At 46.2% G+C, this 18,453-nt stretch overlaps 1 protein-coding gene across 40 annotated transcripts in view; it reads right to left on the bottom strand.

The window, feature by feature from the left end:
* The window catches only part of SGMS1 (sphingomyelin synthase 1), a 265,194-nt gene that overhangs the window by 108,321 nt on the left and 138,420 nt on the right, over positions 1-18,453 (bottom strand). For all 40 annotated transcript variants that reach the window (XM_082721007.1, XM_082720981.1, XM_082720998.1 and 37 more), the window contains one exon: positions 326-474. The gene's annotated coding sequence lies outside the window, so the exon portion shown is untranslated. The remainder of the gene's footprint in view (positions 1-325; positions 475-18,453) is intronic.

Below are 18,453 nucleotides of genomic sequence, written 5' to 3'. Positions count from 1 at the left end.
CATTCAGAGAAAAGAGATTCGTATTAATTATAAAAAGAGACTCTGTCACCTCAATTACAGAATAGACAAGAAGTCTCAAGTTTTCCAAACCTGTAGGGTGTGTGTGTGTGTGTGTGTGCGTGTGTGTTTGTGTTGGGGGAGAGAGGAGAGAGAGTCAGGGGGTCACAGAGAAAGGAGAAAATGGAACAAACGCCACATAAACCCAGAGATCCTCCTAGTAGCAAGGAAAGAACTTACCAACATCAACAGGTTAGGAGGGTAAGACTCAAAGTCAGGGACTTAAGAGACTGAACCCAACACCAAGAGGAAGGAGCCCCATGCTCACCGGCCGGCAAGAGCTTTCTAGGCTGGTCACTCGGTATGGAAGACTTTGAAAACCATGGACAGTGGAGAAGGGTCTGACTCAGGCTGGACAGACAGGCCCCACGGAGTGGCCGTCCGTTACTGAATCCTTCCAAAACTCAGTTTCCAGGCCTGGAAGAGAAGGACAGAGACATACTGTGGAGAGAAGTTCTGGAGACTGGACACACACACATACAGGGCCCACTGTGAGTGTTTATGAACGCAGGTATAGGAGTCTTTTAAAGTCATGGCCTCGATTGCAATTCTCACCTACATCTATCAAATTCAGACTCTTTCCCTGTGTAAACACTGGAGAGAGGTCAAGTCAGACTTCTGACGAGAACGTCAGACTTTTCCAAGTTGATTGGAGCAGAGCTCCAATAACAGTGCCCGTCCTAGTGGACAGCCTTTACTAACGTGCACACGGAACCCTCTAGCTGTGCCCTAGGGACTGTTTTGCAGAGCGGCTCTGTGTTTCTTTTCTTGATGATAAATTCTTGAAAGAGGGAATGAATCACTTCCATCAGTGCTAATTCTCCTGGGGTGCAACGCCAAGTGCTCCGCTGGCATCTGTGGGGAAGAACAGCCACACTGACAGCAGCAGGCAGCCTCTCGCCACAGCTAGATTCCCACCACAGCCTCGTCAACAACAGCATGGACTCGTCAGCGAGGCTTTCAAGAAAGAAAAAAAAAAAAAAAGACCCACAAGAAAGACAACAGCAACTTTTTTTCTAAAAGATTTTATCTATTCATTTGACAAAGATAGACACAGCAAGAGAGGGAACACAAGCAGGGGGAGTGGGAGAGGGAGAAGCAGGTTCCCTGTGGATCAGGGAGCCTGATGCAGGCGGGGTTCGATCCCAGGACCCTGGGATCATGACCTGAGCCGAGGCAGACGCTTAACCGACTGAGCCACCCAGGCACCCCAGTAACAGCAACCTTTAAACAGAACTTTCTATCTGAATAAAAGGGCTCCTTGGCCCCTCCTACATCATTGTCTTTGGGACTCACTCTGATGATGCCAACTGCTTGGCACGGGCTGAGCCCTCTTTTTTTACCTTCAAAACCAGCAGACAATGCCCACAAGAAAATCTGTCTCATTACAACTAGTACAACTACAACTAGTCCTGATCTTTTTAACAAGACCCACATTGTTTGCTTTGATGGAAAATATTTTAATAGGTTCGCAGAGTCAAGTTCCTCCTCCAAGCTGGTAATGTGCCACCACTACGGTCATTCAAAAGAATAAGCAACTTCAACAAGTGGCGTGAATGAACTCTCCGTCTGGCCCCATGCGCTGTGCCAGGGACTGGGGGTGGGGAAGGGGCTGGGAGCGGGCGGAGGGGAAGGGCATTCACGAGTACGCAGTGCGGTGGTAGCATCACGAGAATACAAGCAACCAACATAGCTGATGTGCTTGAAGAGCACAGTCTGGACGTGAACTCCTGGCTGAGGCCACCAGCAGCCCAGTTCTTCCTAATCCCGCAGCTTACAGATTCCACAACAGTCATGCAGAAACCTGCCTGAAAGGAACGCACTCCTGTTCTGCAAGGTTCAGGCTTATTTATTGGAGGGAGTGTGTGCGAGCAAGGGGAAGGACACAGGCAGAGTGAGAGAAGGTCCCAAGTAGACTCTCCGCTGACTGTGGAACCTGACGCGGGGCTCCATCTCGTGACCTGAGACCATGACCTGAGCCGAGCCAAGCCAAGAGTCAGCTGCTTAACCGACTGAGCCACCCGGTGCCCCCACGTTCCTGTTTTGAATGGACACCCTGTCCTCTAGGGCAAGGCTACACCTGCCCCCGAAGAGGAAGAGCCTCGTGGGCACGCAACCCGAAAGCATGTGGCTGCCAAGACAGCTGCAGACAGCACTTGCACGAAGGCTCCAGAAGCACAGAAAAGCACTTGTGTTCTAAGATGTGTCATTTTGGATGCTCAGACTCTGCTCTCCCAGGGAGCTGGTGCACTACAAGGGGTCTGAGCCTCCTCTGTGGGGGACAATGTCCCATGGTCATTAAGAGCACGTGCTCTGTGGTCATCTAGAACAATGCCCCTCCTGTCTGCCTGGAAGACCTTGCCCAAGGTGTTAATTTCTGTAGGCCTGAGCATGGCAGTCACGGCCATCCCACAGCCCAGTATCGTGAGAGCGGCTGAAGGACACCACGTCTGCAAACGGTTTCGTAAAACTCACAGCAAACAGAAGCTGTACGCGGTCCTCATCCTGAGGAGGCAAAGCAGGTGTCAGGGCAATGTCACCAGAAAAGGGAGGTGTCCTCGTAGGCCCCAATATGTTCCCGCCATTCTTACCAGGAGGCCAGAGAAAGACCTGAAGAAACACTTCATTTTGTGACAAGGCACAAAGTGCTCTGATTATCAGTACATATCCATCTTGGGAGCAAAGTGGGGGCAGCAGCCACCATCAGAGACTTGCTGGCCAGTAGACAACTCAGACTTGGTAATACCTGTCCCAAAGCAAGTGCAATCACGCGCTGAGACTGCTCAGCTAATAAACGGCAGAGCTGGGATTCAAACCCAGGCTGTCTGGCTTCACTCCTGGTTCTTAACCACAGCACCACACCGTCTCCTCAGGGACGATGAAGAGCAGTACTTTTAGACTAAGACAGAGCCCACGAGCAGGCCGGAGAAAGGGCAAGAAACACCCCAGAGATGACTGGAGAGATAATGATACCAAAGATCAGTTAATGGGGCCAAAGCATGAAGGGACCCAAACCACTAGCGATTCTAAATTACAGTCTAAACCCAGTCATCGCAAGAACCCGTAAGAGGATGAAACTGGGTAAGTGAACTCACACTGGAGGTCAGCACTTGTTTAAAGACAGCACCACAAAACACCAAAGCTGCAAAGACCCCACTCGGGTCCTTTATAGAGAGCATATTATGACCTAGAAACAGCGGCTAGGGAATGTGTCACACACTCAAATTACCAGCCATCCAGGCAGGGGCTGACAGCCTGGGAGCTGCTCACCAAGGCAGAGCTCCTGCTACCTTTCCCTTGTGTTTCTACAGCAGAAGAGAGGAGGAAGCGCCACCCAGTTACTGAATTCTCTGCAGGCTGGAGGAAGAAAGAAGGGACAAGAAACAGGCTCCTGGTGAAGACAGAAAATGCACAGACAGGGCAGTAGAGCAGAGAGAATCCACTCTCCCAGCCAGCCTCAAGTGTGGTCAACTCCAAAACAGCCCCATGATCCCTGTCTCTCCTCACCCGCGCCTCTGTCACACCTTCCCCTTGAGCAGGGTAGGGCCTGAGACTCTACTGTAACCAGTGGAATAAACAAAAATGGTGGGATACATTTAGTTACCTCACATACCTAAGGCTGTCATGTCCATCCTGCTACAAGGTTCCCTCCCTTGCTGGCTCAGAAGAAGAGTCACGTGATGGGAGCCTCCAGCTCATGGTTAACATGAAACAGAGGCTCTCAGTCTGAGAGTCCACAAGAAACTGCCAACAAGCTTAGAAGCAAACCCTTCCCTAGTCGAGTCTCAGATAACACAGCAGCCCTGGCTGCCATCTTGATTGCAACCTTCAACTTGCACCCAGTTGAACCACAACCAGACCTCTGACTCCTGGAACCGTGAGATGGTAGATGCCCTGATTAAGCCACTCTGTTTGGAGTGACTGTGTTCTGTGGCTACAGAAGGGAAGTGTAGTGTGAGTCCCTGATGCTTCCAAGGGAGGCTGGGGGCCAAGGCCCAGGAGAGGCAGCCCATCCACTGGGGTGCCTCCTCGCAAGCCACTGTCTGCCTCGGACCCTCCTTCTCCTCCCTCACGGCATGAAGTAAGAGGTTACCCTGTTCCTGCCATCTATAGGACATAACAGAACATGTTCACCAAGGAAGTAACGGTCTTACAAATGGTGATCTGGTCACCCAGCCGCCCTGCAAAACCACTCAGCATGCCGAACAGTGAGAACAGCCAGATGATTTCAGTTGTCACAGGGGCTGTGCTAGAATCCTATCCCTCATAAAACAACTGTAACAAAACAGTATTTTAAAGATGATGTAACACACTTGAACACATCATGAAACTCATGTTCAGACAGACAAGCTGGAGACTTTCTGTATCAGTGGTTTTGAGAACAGAAGAGAAATGAAAACAGAAGAGAATCCAGAGTTCCATCTATTTTGCTAATATGGACTCTATAAATCTAAATATAAACATCCTTGTTGCTGTTTCATTTTTGTTTTTTTAAAGATTTTACTTATTCATTTGAGAGTGAGTGAGAGAGAGAGATGGAGCTCACAGAATCAGGGGAGAGGGAGAAGCAGACTCCCTGCTGGGCAGGGAGCCCAACGTGGGGCTCGATCCCAGGCCCCCAGGATCATGACCTGAGCTGAAAGCAGACGTTTAGCTAAGACCCCCCAGGCGCCCTCTAAATATAAATATGCTTGAACCTTCTGAGCAAGTGCCAACAGCTTTTACCAATTAACTCAAGTAACAATTCTCAAGCAGAGCACACAACAAAGACCAACTCGGTGAGCCAGAGACCTCTTACCTCAACAGGCCATCCTGCTACCAGCAGAAATGCATGGGGAGGTCTACAATGGCATCATCTGAAAGCTGGGAAATCCTCATGAATCTTCAAGTCCTACCCTCTCAGCGACAGGTGCTGACACACATACCCAGACTGTAAGTTACCCACCTCTTCAGGGTCACTCAGAAGCCCAACCTGGACCCCTTTTTCCCAGGCTTCATTATACCTAAGTCCACACAACTTTCGCCTCGAGCCAGAACTAATGAAGTCAGGGGTATCAGATATTCAGCAAGGACAAAAATAGGAATGAACTTTCCACAACACTACAAAGCCCCTGCTTATAAAAAGCAAGCTCTGGGGCAAGAGAAAAAAATGACGTTGAATATTAGAAGTTCAATTCCTTTTCAAAAGCAATGCATAGTATTTTCTGAGTAAACAGAAATGTCCCTAAAATAGGCTGCCTTTTCTTAGGAATGATCCACTTTTTCTTTTTTTTTAAATAAACATTAACCAGGGAACCAGATCAAGAGGCCCAGAACAAACACTTGTGCAAGGATGTCCATCCTGTTGCTTTACACAGTCGTGTTCCTAAACCCAGAGATCCGTTCCACAGATGCTCTGGGGTTACATCTTGTGCCAAGGCCCTGTGGTAGGAGCTGTACACACAGAGCCTGTCTGGGTGTAAACAAGTCATGCTTCCTCATATCTCTGGCAGAAGGAACTTCATCTGAACCAGCAAACACTGCAGGCGCGAGATCCCTATTGCGTGGTTTGGTCGGCTGTTAAGAATGTAGACCAGAGCTCTCTTCTCCTAGAAACTTCTGTGTTTAAGGTAAATAGCAACGTGCTTTTGTGTGTATGGACACCGCCCTGACACCAGCAGCAGAGTTACCCAAACAGAGGGGCTAGACCTCCGTCCCTGGGTCACAGCCCTTCAGAATTCCTGTCACAGGACCCGTTCCACAGCCTAAAAGCAATTAAAAAAAAAAAAAAAAAAAAAAAAAAAGTGGTCTTCCATTCCACATTCTCCTCCCCAATCTTCTCCTCAGTAGCAAGAATAAACACATGTTTAAGACAAAGCTAGGAGGAATGGAGGCTTCTTTTCTCCCTTGCAGATTGCAGGCTTCTGTCCTCAGCACGAATACCAGCCTCTCTGGGCGTGATCAGGGCAGGACCTCATGGAACCATGTTCTACAGGCATGTCAGGGCTCTGACACGTCCCACCAACATTGCAGACACGCTGTCCACCACACACAGGCTCTGTCCTCAACGTTTCATGTGCCTGAACTCACCGAAGCTGACGTCCCCGTGTGGCAGAGGAGGAACTGAAGAGAGTGACTGAGAACACAGGTTACTCACATGCCCACCCAAGTTTGCAGAGCGCTGGCCAGAGGCCCCCACACCTGTGGCTCAGCTTTGTGTCTGGAGCCTTCCCTACATGATGGCAGTCAGCAGAATGGTGGGTTTGGCCTAGACTCCCCAACGCCTTCCCTTTCCAGAGCCATCCTGCCCACGGATGAGGGGGACACTGGTCTCACTTGCACACAGAAGTCCAGAAAACCCCCAAGGCCCCACTCTTGTAATAAACCTCTGGAGGGTTAACTCCCGTGGGACCGTCTGCTGGCCCCAGGGCCAGTGAGAAGCAAGGGCGTCAGCCCACCGTCCATCCTCTCGAGATTGCACACAAGGACCTTTTAGAGCCCAAACAGGTGCCAAGACCTTTATGAAACAGGTAAATATTTCTTTTGCAGGAAAGGAAACACGGAACCAAAGGGCCCCAAGAATGGACACAGCACAGCTCTGCACTGCGTCTGCGAGATGAGTCATTCGAGAACGCTCTTCGTCACTGTCAAGACACGTATCTAGGACAAGGTCGGTCCTCCACCTTCTTCCCTGCATTGGACCTAAAAACACGATCTCCTTTCCAAATACATAAAATGGGCATGAGGAACCTTGCTACTATGGCACGTGAACCTACGTGCGGGGACATCCCATGGCATCAGAGCCACAATGTGACATGACATGACATGACATGTCCAACCCAGGTCGCCAGCCATATGGACAGTCCTCAGGCTGACGGAGCCTGTAAGGCCACCGGCCGCACAAGGCTTCCACCGCAGGACATGCAGGGGCAAAAACATGACCTGCAGCCCCGTCAGCCATGAAGAAAGAGGTCTCGGACTTCTGACTCACCGCCGGAACTCTCGTGGACGCCCAAGGCACAGTGCTTTCACTTCATTCAGTAATAGTGGCTTTTGCTTCTGCTACGAAGAAACTTTAATATAGATCACCTGCGATTCAAGCATTCCTCTTCAAACTGTACTTAATGGTTTCCTTACTGTTATCTGAGCAAATTTCAAAATAAAAATAAACTGCATGTATCCCACAATATGTTTAAAAACAAAATTAACTTCTTCACAGATGCATTCAGGTGAGTTCAAGAGGCTGGTCTCCCCTCATGGCCGGCTTTGTGGATAACGAACCACAGATCCAACAGCATGTATTCGCGTCACTTTTTTTTTTTTTTAAGATTTTATTTGTTTATTCGACAGACAGAGATCACAAGTAGGCAGAGCCAGACAGAGAGAGAGGGGGAAGCAGGCTCCCCACTGAGCAGAGAGCCCAATGTGGGGCTCGATTCCAGGACCCTGGGATCATGACCTGAGCTGAAGGCAGAGGCTTTACCCTACTGAGCCACCCAGGCGTCCCAGTATGCGCCTCACTCTTGCAACAGTAGGTTGGACAGCTACAAAAGGATCCCCATAGTCAGGAAAAGAACCTAAGGGTCAGAGAAGTACAGTGACATGCCTAAGTCACTGTACTTTCTAACGGCAGGACTCCACTCTAAATAGTTTTTTGGAGGGGCACCTCACTGGCTCTGTCGGTAAAGCCTCCAAACTCTTGACCTCAGGGTCATGAGTTCAAAGCCCCACGCTGCGTGTCGAGACTACTTAAAATACACAAATAAATAAGCCATTGTTTTGGAGCCAAAATTTGTGCTTTTTTCTCCTCTAGGCCTCTGTGGAGCAAGAAGTGTTGCGGAAAACTGAGAATGAACAGTGGTCAAAATTAAAGTTCAGGGCACCTGGACGGCTCAGTCAGCTGAGCCTCTGACTTATGATTTCTGCTCAGGTCATGATCTCAGGTGGTGGGACTGAGCCCAGCGGGTTCCACGCTCAGCAGGGAATCTGCTTCACCCCCTCCCTCCACGCCTCTCCCTGCTCACTCTCTCTCTCTCTCTTAAACAAATAAATAATAATTTTTAAAAATTTTCAGCAGAGGAGAGTCGAAAACAAAGGCTGGCGGTGATGGTGTTATGTTAGGCGACATGATGTCGGCCCCCTTAATTCACCAGCTCAGCCAGGAGAGAAGGCAGAGAAGAAAGAAATCGGACAGTGGAAGGGACCAGCAGCCGAGTGGCCATGGAGAAGACGGGAAGCAATGCACACCAACCGAAATGAAGACGCGACGGGGGCGTCGAGCCGGGATCATGCCCAGGTCGTGCCAAGCCCAGGCGGCAGACTTTCTCTGGAGTCCACAGGTCGGGTTTGGTAGGGTTCACGGCATCTTCTGCAACTACCCGGCTCTGCCATCACAACATGGAAGCACCAGACGATAGCACCCATGTATAAACACAGGTCTCCGGCCAGACTCGGCCCTCCCGCTAGTCAGCAGCTCCTGGTCCAGACGGTCCCCCAGCCTCTGCAGGAACCCCACAATGTACTAAACAATCAAAGAGAAGGATGCCACAGCCAACCTCAACTCAGGGGCGACATCAAGCCAGCCAGCAGCAAGCGCCCCAAGGGCTTAGTCTGCGGGGGGTGCTGAGCCTCACCTCTGGATGAAGACACCCAAGGGATACACTGTTCACTGTTAGTTCCTCCCGAGTCATAATCTGTAAAGCAGCGCATCGATCGGGACTCCTGGAACTGCTCAGCCCAGTCTCACCACAGAACTTACACGGGTGCCATGTTTTACATGGACAATTAAGGCAAAAATGGCCCCAATGTTCCAAAAGCAACTACAAAAGGAAACTGTCAAAAAGAGAGGCAAATAAGCGAATCCTGGCTTCTGTCCTGGACAGCTCCTCCACTCGGAAAAACGCCTCTGACTTCTATGCCATTTTCCTACCTAGCTCTTGCTCCTCGGGAAAGTACCAACTTGAACATCTTTTCCTCCATGAAGCTCTTCTCAGACATCCCCTGGGAGGGCAAGACACTTGCCATATATGCCAATGACTCTGAGCTTTTTCATTATCAGCACACTGATAATGCCTCCCGAGCTCAAGGTCCATTTCCCTTCTAGACTCTAAACTCCAGAACGATGCCTGTGTACAAGGTGGGCAATGAGATCCTGACCAAACAGAAGGCTCTGCTGATTTGAGACCACACTGCGCACTGAGAGGTACCCGGTCATCACCAAGGCAGCAAAGCAGCAGTTTGTAGAGCATCTCAGGACCTTTTCCAGCCTGTACTGTGGGCAATGTGATAAAACCAGAGCGAAGTCGGTATCCATTCTGTGGTGCGTCAAAGTAGAAACTATAAAACACTTTTCTCCCATGCTTATCAGTTACAAAAACAAACATGGTTTCGGTTAATGATAAAATGTTCCCTAGGAGCACCAGGTGGCTCAGTCGGTTAAGCATCTGACTAAACTTCAGCTCAGGTCCTGATCTCAGTGTGGTGAAATGGAGCCCTACATCGGGCTCCACGCTCGGCGGGGAGTCTGCCTTGGATCCTCCCTGTGCCCCTCCCCCCTGATCATATGTATGTGCTCTTTCTCTCTCTTTCTCAAAAAAAAAAAAAAAATCCCAAACCTAGGCCTTAGCAAATTCAAAGGCATCTACCTGAATGGATTTTAAACAAGTATCTGAAAAAGTATCTGAAAAATTTGTTTTGTTTAAATATATCCACATGGCATATATGAAAACACTGACACACATACAGAACTGCTGGCACTAAGAAGAAAAGACCCTAAAGTTTATATACTATGATCCATTTTTGTATATTAAAACAGAAAAATAAGCTATAATAACATATGCCCCCCAGTGTGGCTGCACTTGGCAGAGGGACTTGGGTAAATTTCATTTTCTTCCTTTTTACCTATTGGTACAGTTGACCCTCGCACAACAGTTGACCCTTTGAACTGCACGGGTCCACTTACACATGGGTTTTTCAGTAAATACAGTCCAGGATGGTAAATGTATTTTTTCCTCCCTTATGATTTTCTCAATAACACTTTCCTTTCTCCAGCTCTCTTTATTGTAAGACACATTGTATATGATACAACATACAAAATATATGTTCATCTACTGTTTATGTTCAGGGAAGGCTTCTGGTCAACAACAGTTACATTCTGGAGACACAAACATTACATGTGGAGTGTCCCTAAACCCCACGTTGTTCAAGGGCCAACAGGATTTTCTCTTTTATACAATCACATCTCTTTGTTAAGAGTTTCTTTTTTTTTTTTTAATTTCAAACAAAAAATTTGCTGATTAGACAATTCTTCAAAGCTTTTTCAAAGAGACATAGAAACAGAAAATGTGAAACAGGGCAATGCTGCTACTATTTAATATTGTGTTACTCACAGAGTTAAAAAAAACAAGTTTCCCTGCCATCTTAAATGTTCACCCATTTCCACCAGTATCATAATGATGATCCGTCTTACCTTGGTGAACATGGGCACACAAAAGCAAAACAGAACCAATGCTGGTGGTGTTCATTTCAGTTTCTAACTACCTTGTTACTTTCCCAGAACAGGCTATATTTTATGTTGGCCTATTTTCTCTCTGGTGTTGGATTCTGCAAACTGTGCAAAACTTAGCTGGCCAATTTCAGAGACCAAAAGGAATTCAGGGTGGTGAGAAACTTCAAAAGTCAAGTCTCCTCTCTTAAAGGTAATTTATATAGGTCAGAAATGGTGAGGGCAGACCTGAGGAGGGTCCGAGCAGTTACCTGAGGTTTAATTCCAATGTTTACACTGGGGTCTCCAAGTATAAGCACTAAGTAGGTTTAATTTCAATTCACGTGGTTATCTAACATCAGCCTATGCATAAATCAGGCAGATCGCCAAATCCCATCTTGGATTATGTTTTAATATCTTATATTTCTTTTCATAAATACTAAGTATCTCATCAACACAGTCTTGTGCTTAAATAATGCTCTTTTGGCCAATAACAACAGTTTCACCCACTATACATGACTCCAGGGCATTTTCAAGCTCCAAATGAAAGGGGTTCGACACCTCTTCATAACTAACGGAAATAAACCACACACCTACAAATGAATTCTCCAGAGACTGGTTTTCCAACGACAGAGTTGACCTCCACCCAATCCCCGTTATAAATGCTGGATGAATAGAAAAATCAACTCTGAAGGCAGAAGACAACCAGATGAGAAGTAAACTATCTACGAGCCCTGAGAGGAAGGCAATCCCACTCAATAATTTAGGTTTGTAGGATTTATGGCATGAGAGCGAAACCAGATCAACCTCAGAAGAGCAAACCACAGCCTTGTTGGTCAGAATAGGGCCTGCCAGGGTGGCTGAATACTGAGGAATAAAGTCCCCCAAATGAGGAAGTCATCAAGGGTGAAGTCCCAAATTTACGCGTCAGTATTACATGCGTTTGCTAAACTGAGTCCAAGGATCCTCAGGAAAACAGCAAACGGTTGGGACATTTTTAGGAAGCTGACCAGTTCCAACAGCTGCCCGGGTCCAGGGAGCCGGATAAAGGCCTCAGACTTCCCTCTGAAACCAGAGAAGCACCTTGGCCTAAGGCCCAAAGACCACTTCCCCAGGTGCGCAGACATTTTCTGGGAAATAACAGGCAAAACTGAAATAGCAGAGCCTTAAGGATGAGCCTCTGTACCGTGCAAGCTCATCTGCCATTCATTTAATGGCCGGCTTGAACAAAATTCAACCTTCCTCAGGGGTACATAACAGGATCTTTGCAACTAGTATCTGCAATGTCCAACATACAACCAAAAATTAATACACATGTGAGACAAATGGGAGACTAACTCCATAATCAAAGCAGTCCACAGAAACGGACCTACACGTAACCCAGAAAGTGGAATCAGAAGACAAGGATTTTAAAACAACAAGGCTAAAGACACTGAAGAATTTACAGAATGACAGAAAGGGTAAAGAAACAGGACGCTTCAGAAGACATTTAAGAAAAAGAAAATGGAAATTATAGAACTGAATCTACAGTATCTGAAATGAACAACATTGGATCAGATGGAGATTATCAGAGCAGACACAATAACCAAAAAGGCCAGGTGAACTTTAAGACATAGCAATATGAAGAAGAATCGGGCTGAAGCACAGAGGGGGAAAAAAACAAAAATAAAAAAACCCAATGGCTTAAGAAGCGCCTCCAAGACCAGACAGGAGTATTAAATGATTTAATTGACAAGTTAGAGGAGAATAGAGAGAAGGGGGCAGAAACATTCAAAACTGAGCAAAACAGTCATCTGCCAGAGCAGGACATTCAGTTAGTCACAAGAAAATATCACCTAATCATGCAAACCAAAGATACAACAACAAAAATGTGTAGACGTGACCAGAGAAGAAAAGAAAGAGAATAGTAAGAATACAGCTGACAGTTCATCAGAAAGACAGCAAACAACATCTTTAAAGAACTGAAAGGAAAAAAACAAAACCAGAAACCGTCAATCTAGAATTCTATGCACAACAAAACCCCTTCAAAAATAAAGGAAAAAATAAAGAATCTTCATAGAAATGAAAACTGAGAAAATCTGTGCCCCACACTGCAAGAAACGCCAAAGGAAGCTCTCCAGGAAGAACAGAAGTGGTACCAGATTAACTCTGAATCTAAAGAAAGTAATGAAGAGCCTTGGAAGAAGTCAGTACACAGGTAAACACGAAAGAGCCCTTCTCTTAATTTCCCTAAGACCTACTTGTTACAGATACTATATGAACCGCATGTACATACACATAAGTTTATACACACTTCATATTTACAATATGAAAAAAGGAACCTGTGTTAGTTTATAACATGTATGGATATAAAATATATGAGGATAGTACAATGAACAAGAAGGGGAAAATGAAACCATATTATAGGTTTCATACATTTTTTACACAAAGCAGTAAAATCCCAATTCAAAAAGGACTTATTAGACATGAATATCATAATCTGTACAGAAACTACAAGAACAACAAGGCAAAGAGGTATAGCTGAAAACCTAATAGAGAAATTAAACATATCTAAATTTAAACAAAAATAAGTTTAAAAAAAGGTGATATGGGGCTAAAAAAACAAAAGTGTCTACAGGCTGAGACAAATAACAACAAAAATGGGAGATCTAAAACTAACCACATCAAATAATTATGGTAAACAGACTAACCATTCCGATTAAAAAGCAGAGATTGTCAGAATACACAAAAAAGCAATCCCCAACTATGCACTACAACGGATACACTTTAAATGTAAAGACACAGATAAACAAACTTGGATAAACACCAACATGATCTCAATATAAAAACCAGATGAAGACAATAAAACTATAATATCAAAAACGTATGTACAGAATTCCTCAACAAAATACAGTATAGGCATAAGGATAGATGAATAAACAGTGAAGTATATAAAACAGAGGCCAAAAACAGATTACACATTTATGGTTGACTGATATATTTTTTTTTTTACCAAGTTACCAAAATAATTCAGTGGCTATAAGGACAGTCTTTTCAATAAACAGGGCAGGAGAAAACTGATATCCACATACAAAGAATGAATCCTCACCTCTACATCTCACACGGAACTAACCATAAAAGCCTAAAATTATAAGCAGAGAAACATTATCTTTGTGATGATGGACTAGGCAAAGCACTCTGGATAAAATAGAGAAACCCTGATAAATAAGACTTCATTGAAATTAAAACTTCTGCTTTTTGAAAGACACAGTTAAGAAAATAAAAGGCCAACCGCCAACTGGAAAATATTCACAATACACATATCTGACAAAGGACTTATACCTAAAATACATAAAGAACAGCTATAATTCAAGAACTAAAAAGCATAAAAAGTTAAGAATAAAAAGTCACCCATCCCAGTCTTTAAAAAAGCAAAAGACCTGACTAGATTACTTCATAAAAGACGACACAGGAATGGCCAATAAGTATGTGTACAATAATGACAATGACATCATTATCATTAAAGAAATCACAGGAAAGCACAAAGTACCACATGATACCCACTAGAAAGCTGATATTGAAAAGACTACCAACAGCGAGTACTGGCAAATACTTAGAGCATATTGGAGCACTGACGGACATGTTTAAATACAGAGCCCCTTTAGGAAAATGTTTGAAAATTTTTTTATAAAATTAAATATATACTTACCCAGGGATACAATTCTAAGTATATGCAAAAGAAACAAAAACATATGTCTGCAGAGAGACTTGTACATTAATGTTCATGGTAGTTATGTTCATAATAGACAAAAACTGGAGCCCACCCAAACAGATTAGTAGATGAATTCACACCACAGAATGCTACTCAACAGACAGCCAACCGCCTCCTCCATATTCCCTCCAAGGTATCCAACAGGTATGTACTTGAACTCATGATGACCGGACTACCCACAGCCCCGGCACCTTCTTCCTGTATCTTTCCCCTGCCTTAGTAAAAAATAACTCAACTTACCAGCAGCTCAGGTCAAACTCTGTGGAGAAACCCTGCATGCCTTTCTCCCAAATCCACACCTGACCACACCCCAATCCCACTGCCCTTCTTTAGGAGTATATCCAGAATCCGACCCCTTCCTACTCACCTCTCACCACTGCCCCCTCCTCCTCCCCCTCCCCTAGCCAAGCGAACATGGCCGGCCTAGACAAAGGCAAGAGTTTCCTAACTAGTCTCTGCACACCCTCCCAGGTCCCCTCCAGGACGCCCTTCACAGGGCAACTAGAAGCTTCAAGACACAAGTCACATCACTCCACTTCTCTGCTTATGACCTCCGGTACCTTCTTGCCTTACTGAAAACAAGAGCTGGAGTCCTCATGATACCCCACAGAGGCCCTGTGCGGCCCGGGCCCTACTTACTACCTCCTTAAGGGCTTATCCTTCGATGCCCCCTGGCTGACTCCTCTCCAGCCAATCCAGCCCCTGGCTGGTGCTCATGCAGTCTCTTCTGTAGGAGGGTCTTTGCCATGCAGGTTCCTCCACCTACAACACCCTTCCCTCAGAGAGCCTGGGCCTGAGGCTTGCCCCCCGTCAGCACTCACACACCCCCACATTGAAAGGGGCATGTGATGGCGTTTTCTCCATCCCTCCACACGCCTGCCCTGCTTTATTCTTCCTCCCAAAACTCCCCACTAGCTGGCACATGCGTCTCTTCTCCCCCTCCCCATACAGTAGAGCAGGGACCTCATCTGGCTCCACACTCTAGCCTACCTAGAACAGGATCTACGGAGCAGACATGCAAGGCCCGTCGTGTGAGCAGATGAACGGAGACACCAGCCCAGGCAGCATAAGGAAGTGAGGGCCAAAGTAAGGAGGTAGAGAGGCCAGGAGGGCCACACACAAACCAGCACGTTGCAGGAGCAGGAACCACAAATGTGGGCAAAGTCACACCAAGACAAAAGGAGACAAGAGCTGTGGCGGATGGCGCTAGAACGCAGGCAAGGGGTCTACATGATCAACCAGCCTTCACAGACTCCAAATAGTAGCCCCTAAACATCACTCGAAACAGGCAAACATCTTTAGGCCAAGATTAATGTGCCCTGAATCAATGCAAGACAGGCTTACACTCTTTGCACACTTAATCTTCCACAACAAGGAATGGCCAGCGCGAAGGAAAACCTTGTGGTGGTCTACTTGGCGAAGGCTCAGCCCACACACTGACTTCTCATTCTCACAGGCTCGTCCCAAGAGGGCGGCAACACTGTAATAGTCATCGTTACAATGAAGTAGGTCTTCGTTGCCACTAAAATTCAGTGAGTCTGCCTAGAAAACCCCAGAGCCGATTGTTCTGGTCAGGAGACTAAGAATGAGCATCAGGGTTACTTAATAGTATTTAAAATCCAAGTCAACAAACCATAAACAAATATTTGACAAATATTTTCTCCAAAAAGAATAAAGAAGTTTCTTCTTTATTCTGAGCAAGAAGGAAGAGTAACACGTATGGACTCAGATCATGACAAGATCCCCCAAATCCGGCCAGACAGTGTGGGACAACAGCAGTGGTGGTTCCTTGCTGTCCTCCCTCCACATGGGAGGCCTGGGAGAGAGCGCCCAGGACAGTATCTCCTCACCAGGCCCACGGGGGACCTTCCGTTAATCCGCCACCGATTCGAAGTTTCATTATTCAGACTGAAACAGGACACCGCGCCCAATGATCCAAGCCAACTGCCTTTTCCTGGCTCCATGTCCACCATAGCGAGGAGGAGGCAGTGTCTCCTGAGGGACGGAGGGGAGGAGACGCTGTCCCGACTCTGGTCTCTGTCACTGCCCCACAGTCTCTCTGAAAGCTATGCCTTCTGTCAGCTTCTACACAATCCCAGGCGCAACTCTTCTGAAACATCCCCAAGAAAACGAGAATAGGAACATTTTTAAAGCGAAGTAATTTTGAAAAATCTTTCAATAGAGAAAAAGAAAAGTAGAAAGGGTAGTTCCCGGTAAGTTTTTTCTTAATCTTCTTGAGAGACTTGAGGAAGGGGGATATAAGTTTGGGGCTCTGCAAGCTGAGCGGAGAAATTAAGTCTCCCTCCCCCCCATGACTCCGGCTCGTGCACAGACATGGTTCAAACCTCATGTTGGTGATGCAAAATACATCTTATTAGGAGCTGGAAAGCTTCCTGAGATGAACAAAGGGGTCCCATCCCTCTCAAGTCACCTAGATGGTGGAAAGTGCGGTGTGGTTGTGACAAATCTGGCGTTGGACCAGTGCTCTGTGCTCCTGCTAGGTTGGGTCTGCCTTCCCGGGTCTGTAGTAGGGAGAACCTCTGGGATTGTCTTCTTGCCCCCAAGAGAGCAGACCCAGGGCCTCCTCCTTCACGTCCTCACCAGGAGGTACCTTCACACCGAGGCCTTCCCTGCCTTCCTGACAACGCACTACCGGGTGATCCCAGCCACACACGCGCATCTCACACATGCACACTCGCCCACTCAGGGGGGACACTCCCATCCACCCTTCGGCTATCGTTTGGCCAAAACCCTGATCACTGCACCCATACATTTTCCTTGTTCTCCCATTAGGCTGTTTATCCAAAGTCTTCCTCCCATTGAGCTATAAGCTCCATGACATGGGTTTAGGTTTTGTTTTTTTGTTTTTTTTGTTTTTTTGTTTTTTTTTAATTTAAAGTGGTTCAGGGGCCCCTGGGTGGCTCAGTCAGTTAACTGTCTGCTTTAAGCTCAGGTCATGATCTCAGGGTCCTGGGAGCAAGTCCTGAATTTGGGGGGGGGGGGGGGTCCCTGCTCAGTGGGGAGCCTGCTCTTCTCTCTGCCCCTCCCCTGCTTGTGCATTCTCTCTCTCAAATAAATAAAATCTTTAAAAAATAAAAATAAAGTGCTTCACTACCTCGAGTATCCAAAGGAGGTCCTAGAATGTAAAAGTGACACCGCAAATGTGGTGAATAAAGGAAACTCCTGATAGTCCCCACAAGGTCCTGGGGTTTTCATTAGCGATGGAGTTCTGAGGACATAAAAAGGCCCTCTGAGGATATACCTTCAGAGAAGAGATGATCTGAGCTGTTTAATAAGAGTATTTTTAAATAAAGCGAACAGCACGTCAGAGATGACACAGGTAGCTGATCACACGGCAAGGAGTACAGAAGAAACAACTATTATAAACCCACAGGGGTGAGATGGCTCCGGGTTATCCCACCCGATGAGATGAGACACGTGACACACTCTTCGCAGGAAACAAAGACTCTGGGTTGCAAGTGAACACCCGCTCCGTGTTCTCTACCCCCCGCCCCGACTCGCCCCAATCACCGGGCCCTTTACCAAGAAAGGGCACTCAGTTGGTTTTATTTTACTTTGATTCGCTCATTTTGACAGAAGGGAAAACCAACAGAATGTGACAATGTCAAGACAATACTCATGCTTCCAAATGTTTTTCTTAGTAGTGGCTTTTCTGACTGTGTGGGGGTTTGTAATGATTCCATTAATAATTAACATTTTTCGGGGTGTCTGGGTGGCTCAGTGGGTTAAAGCTTCTGCCCTTGGCTTGGGTCATGATTCCAGGGTCCTGGGATCAAGTTCCGAGTCAGGCTCTCTGTTCAGCAGGGAGCCTGCTTCCCTTCCTCTCTCTCTGCCTACTTATGATCTCTGTCAAATAAATAAATAAAATCTTTAAAAAAAAATAATTAACATTTTTCTACCAAACATGTTGGAAGAAAAAGAATCTGTAAGTTACTTACATAATCTTTGCTTCTATCTTGGTTTCTTTCCCAAACTATTACAGGGAGAAATAGCTATATACAGTCAAAACAGAAATACCCAACACATCTTTCAGCGTGATATAAATAAATTACCAAAAGAGGGGTCCAGGATTAAAAACCCCTGCATAAAAAGCAAAAAGACTGATCCACATCTAAAAAGGCTTTCTTCTTTTTACTAGAGGATTTCTTAATCCTTTGTAAAT

Source organism: Mustela nivalis, assembly GCF_964662115.1.
Source record: "Mustela nivalis genome assembly, chromosome: 2".
NCBI lineage: Eukaryota > Metazoa > Chordata > Mammalia > Carnivora > Mustelidae > Mustela > Mustela nivalis.
This window is presented reverse-complemented; position numbering and strand designations above follow the sequence as displayed.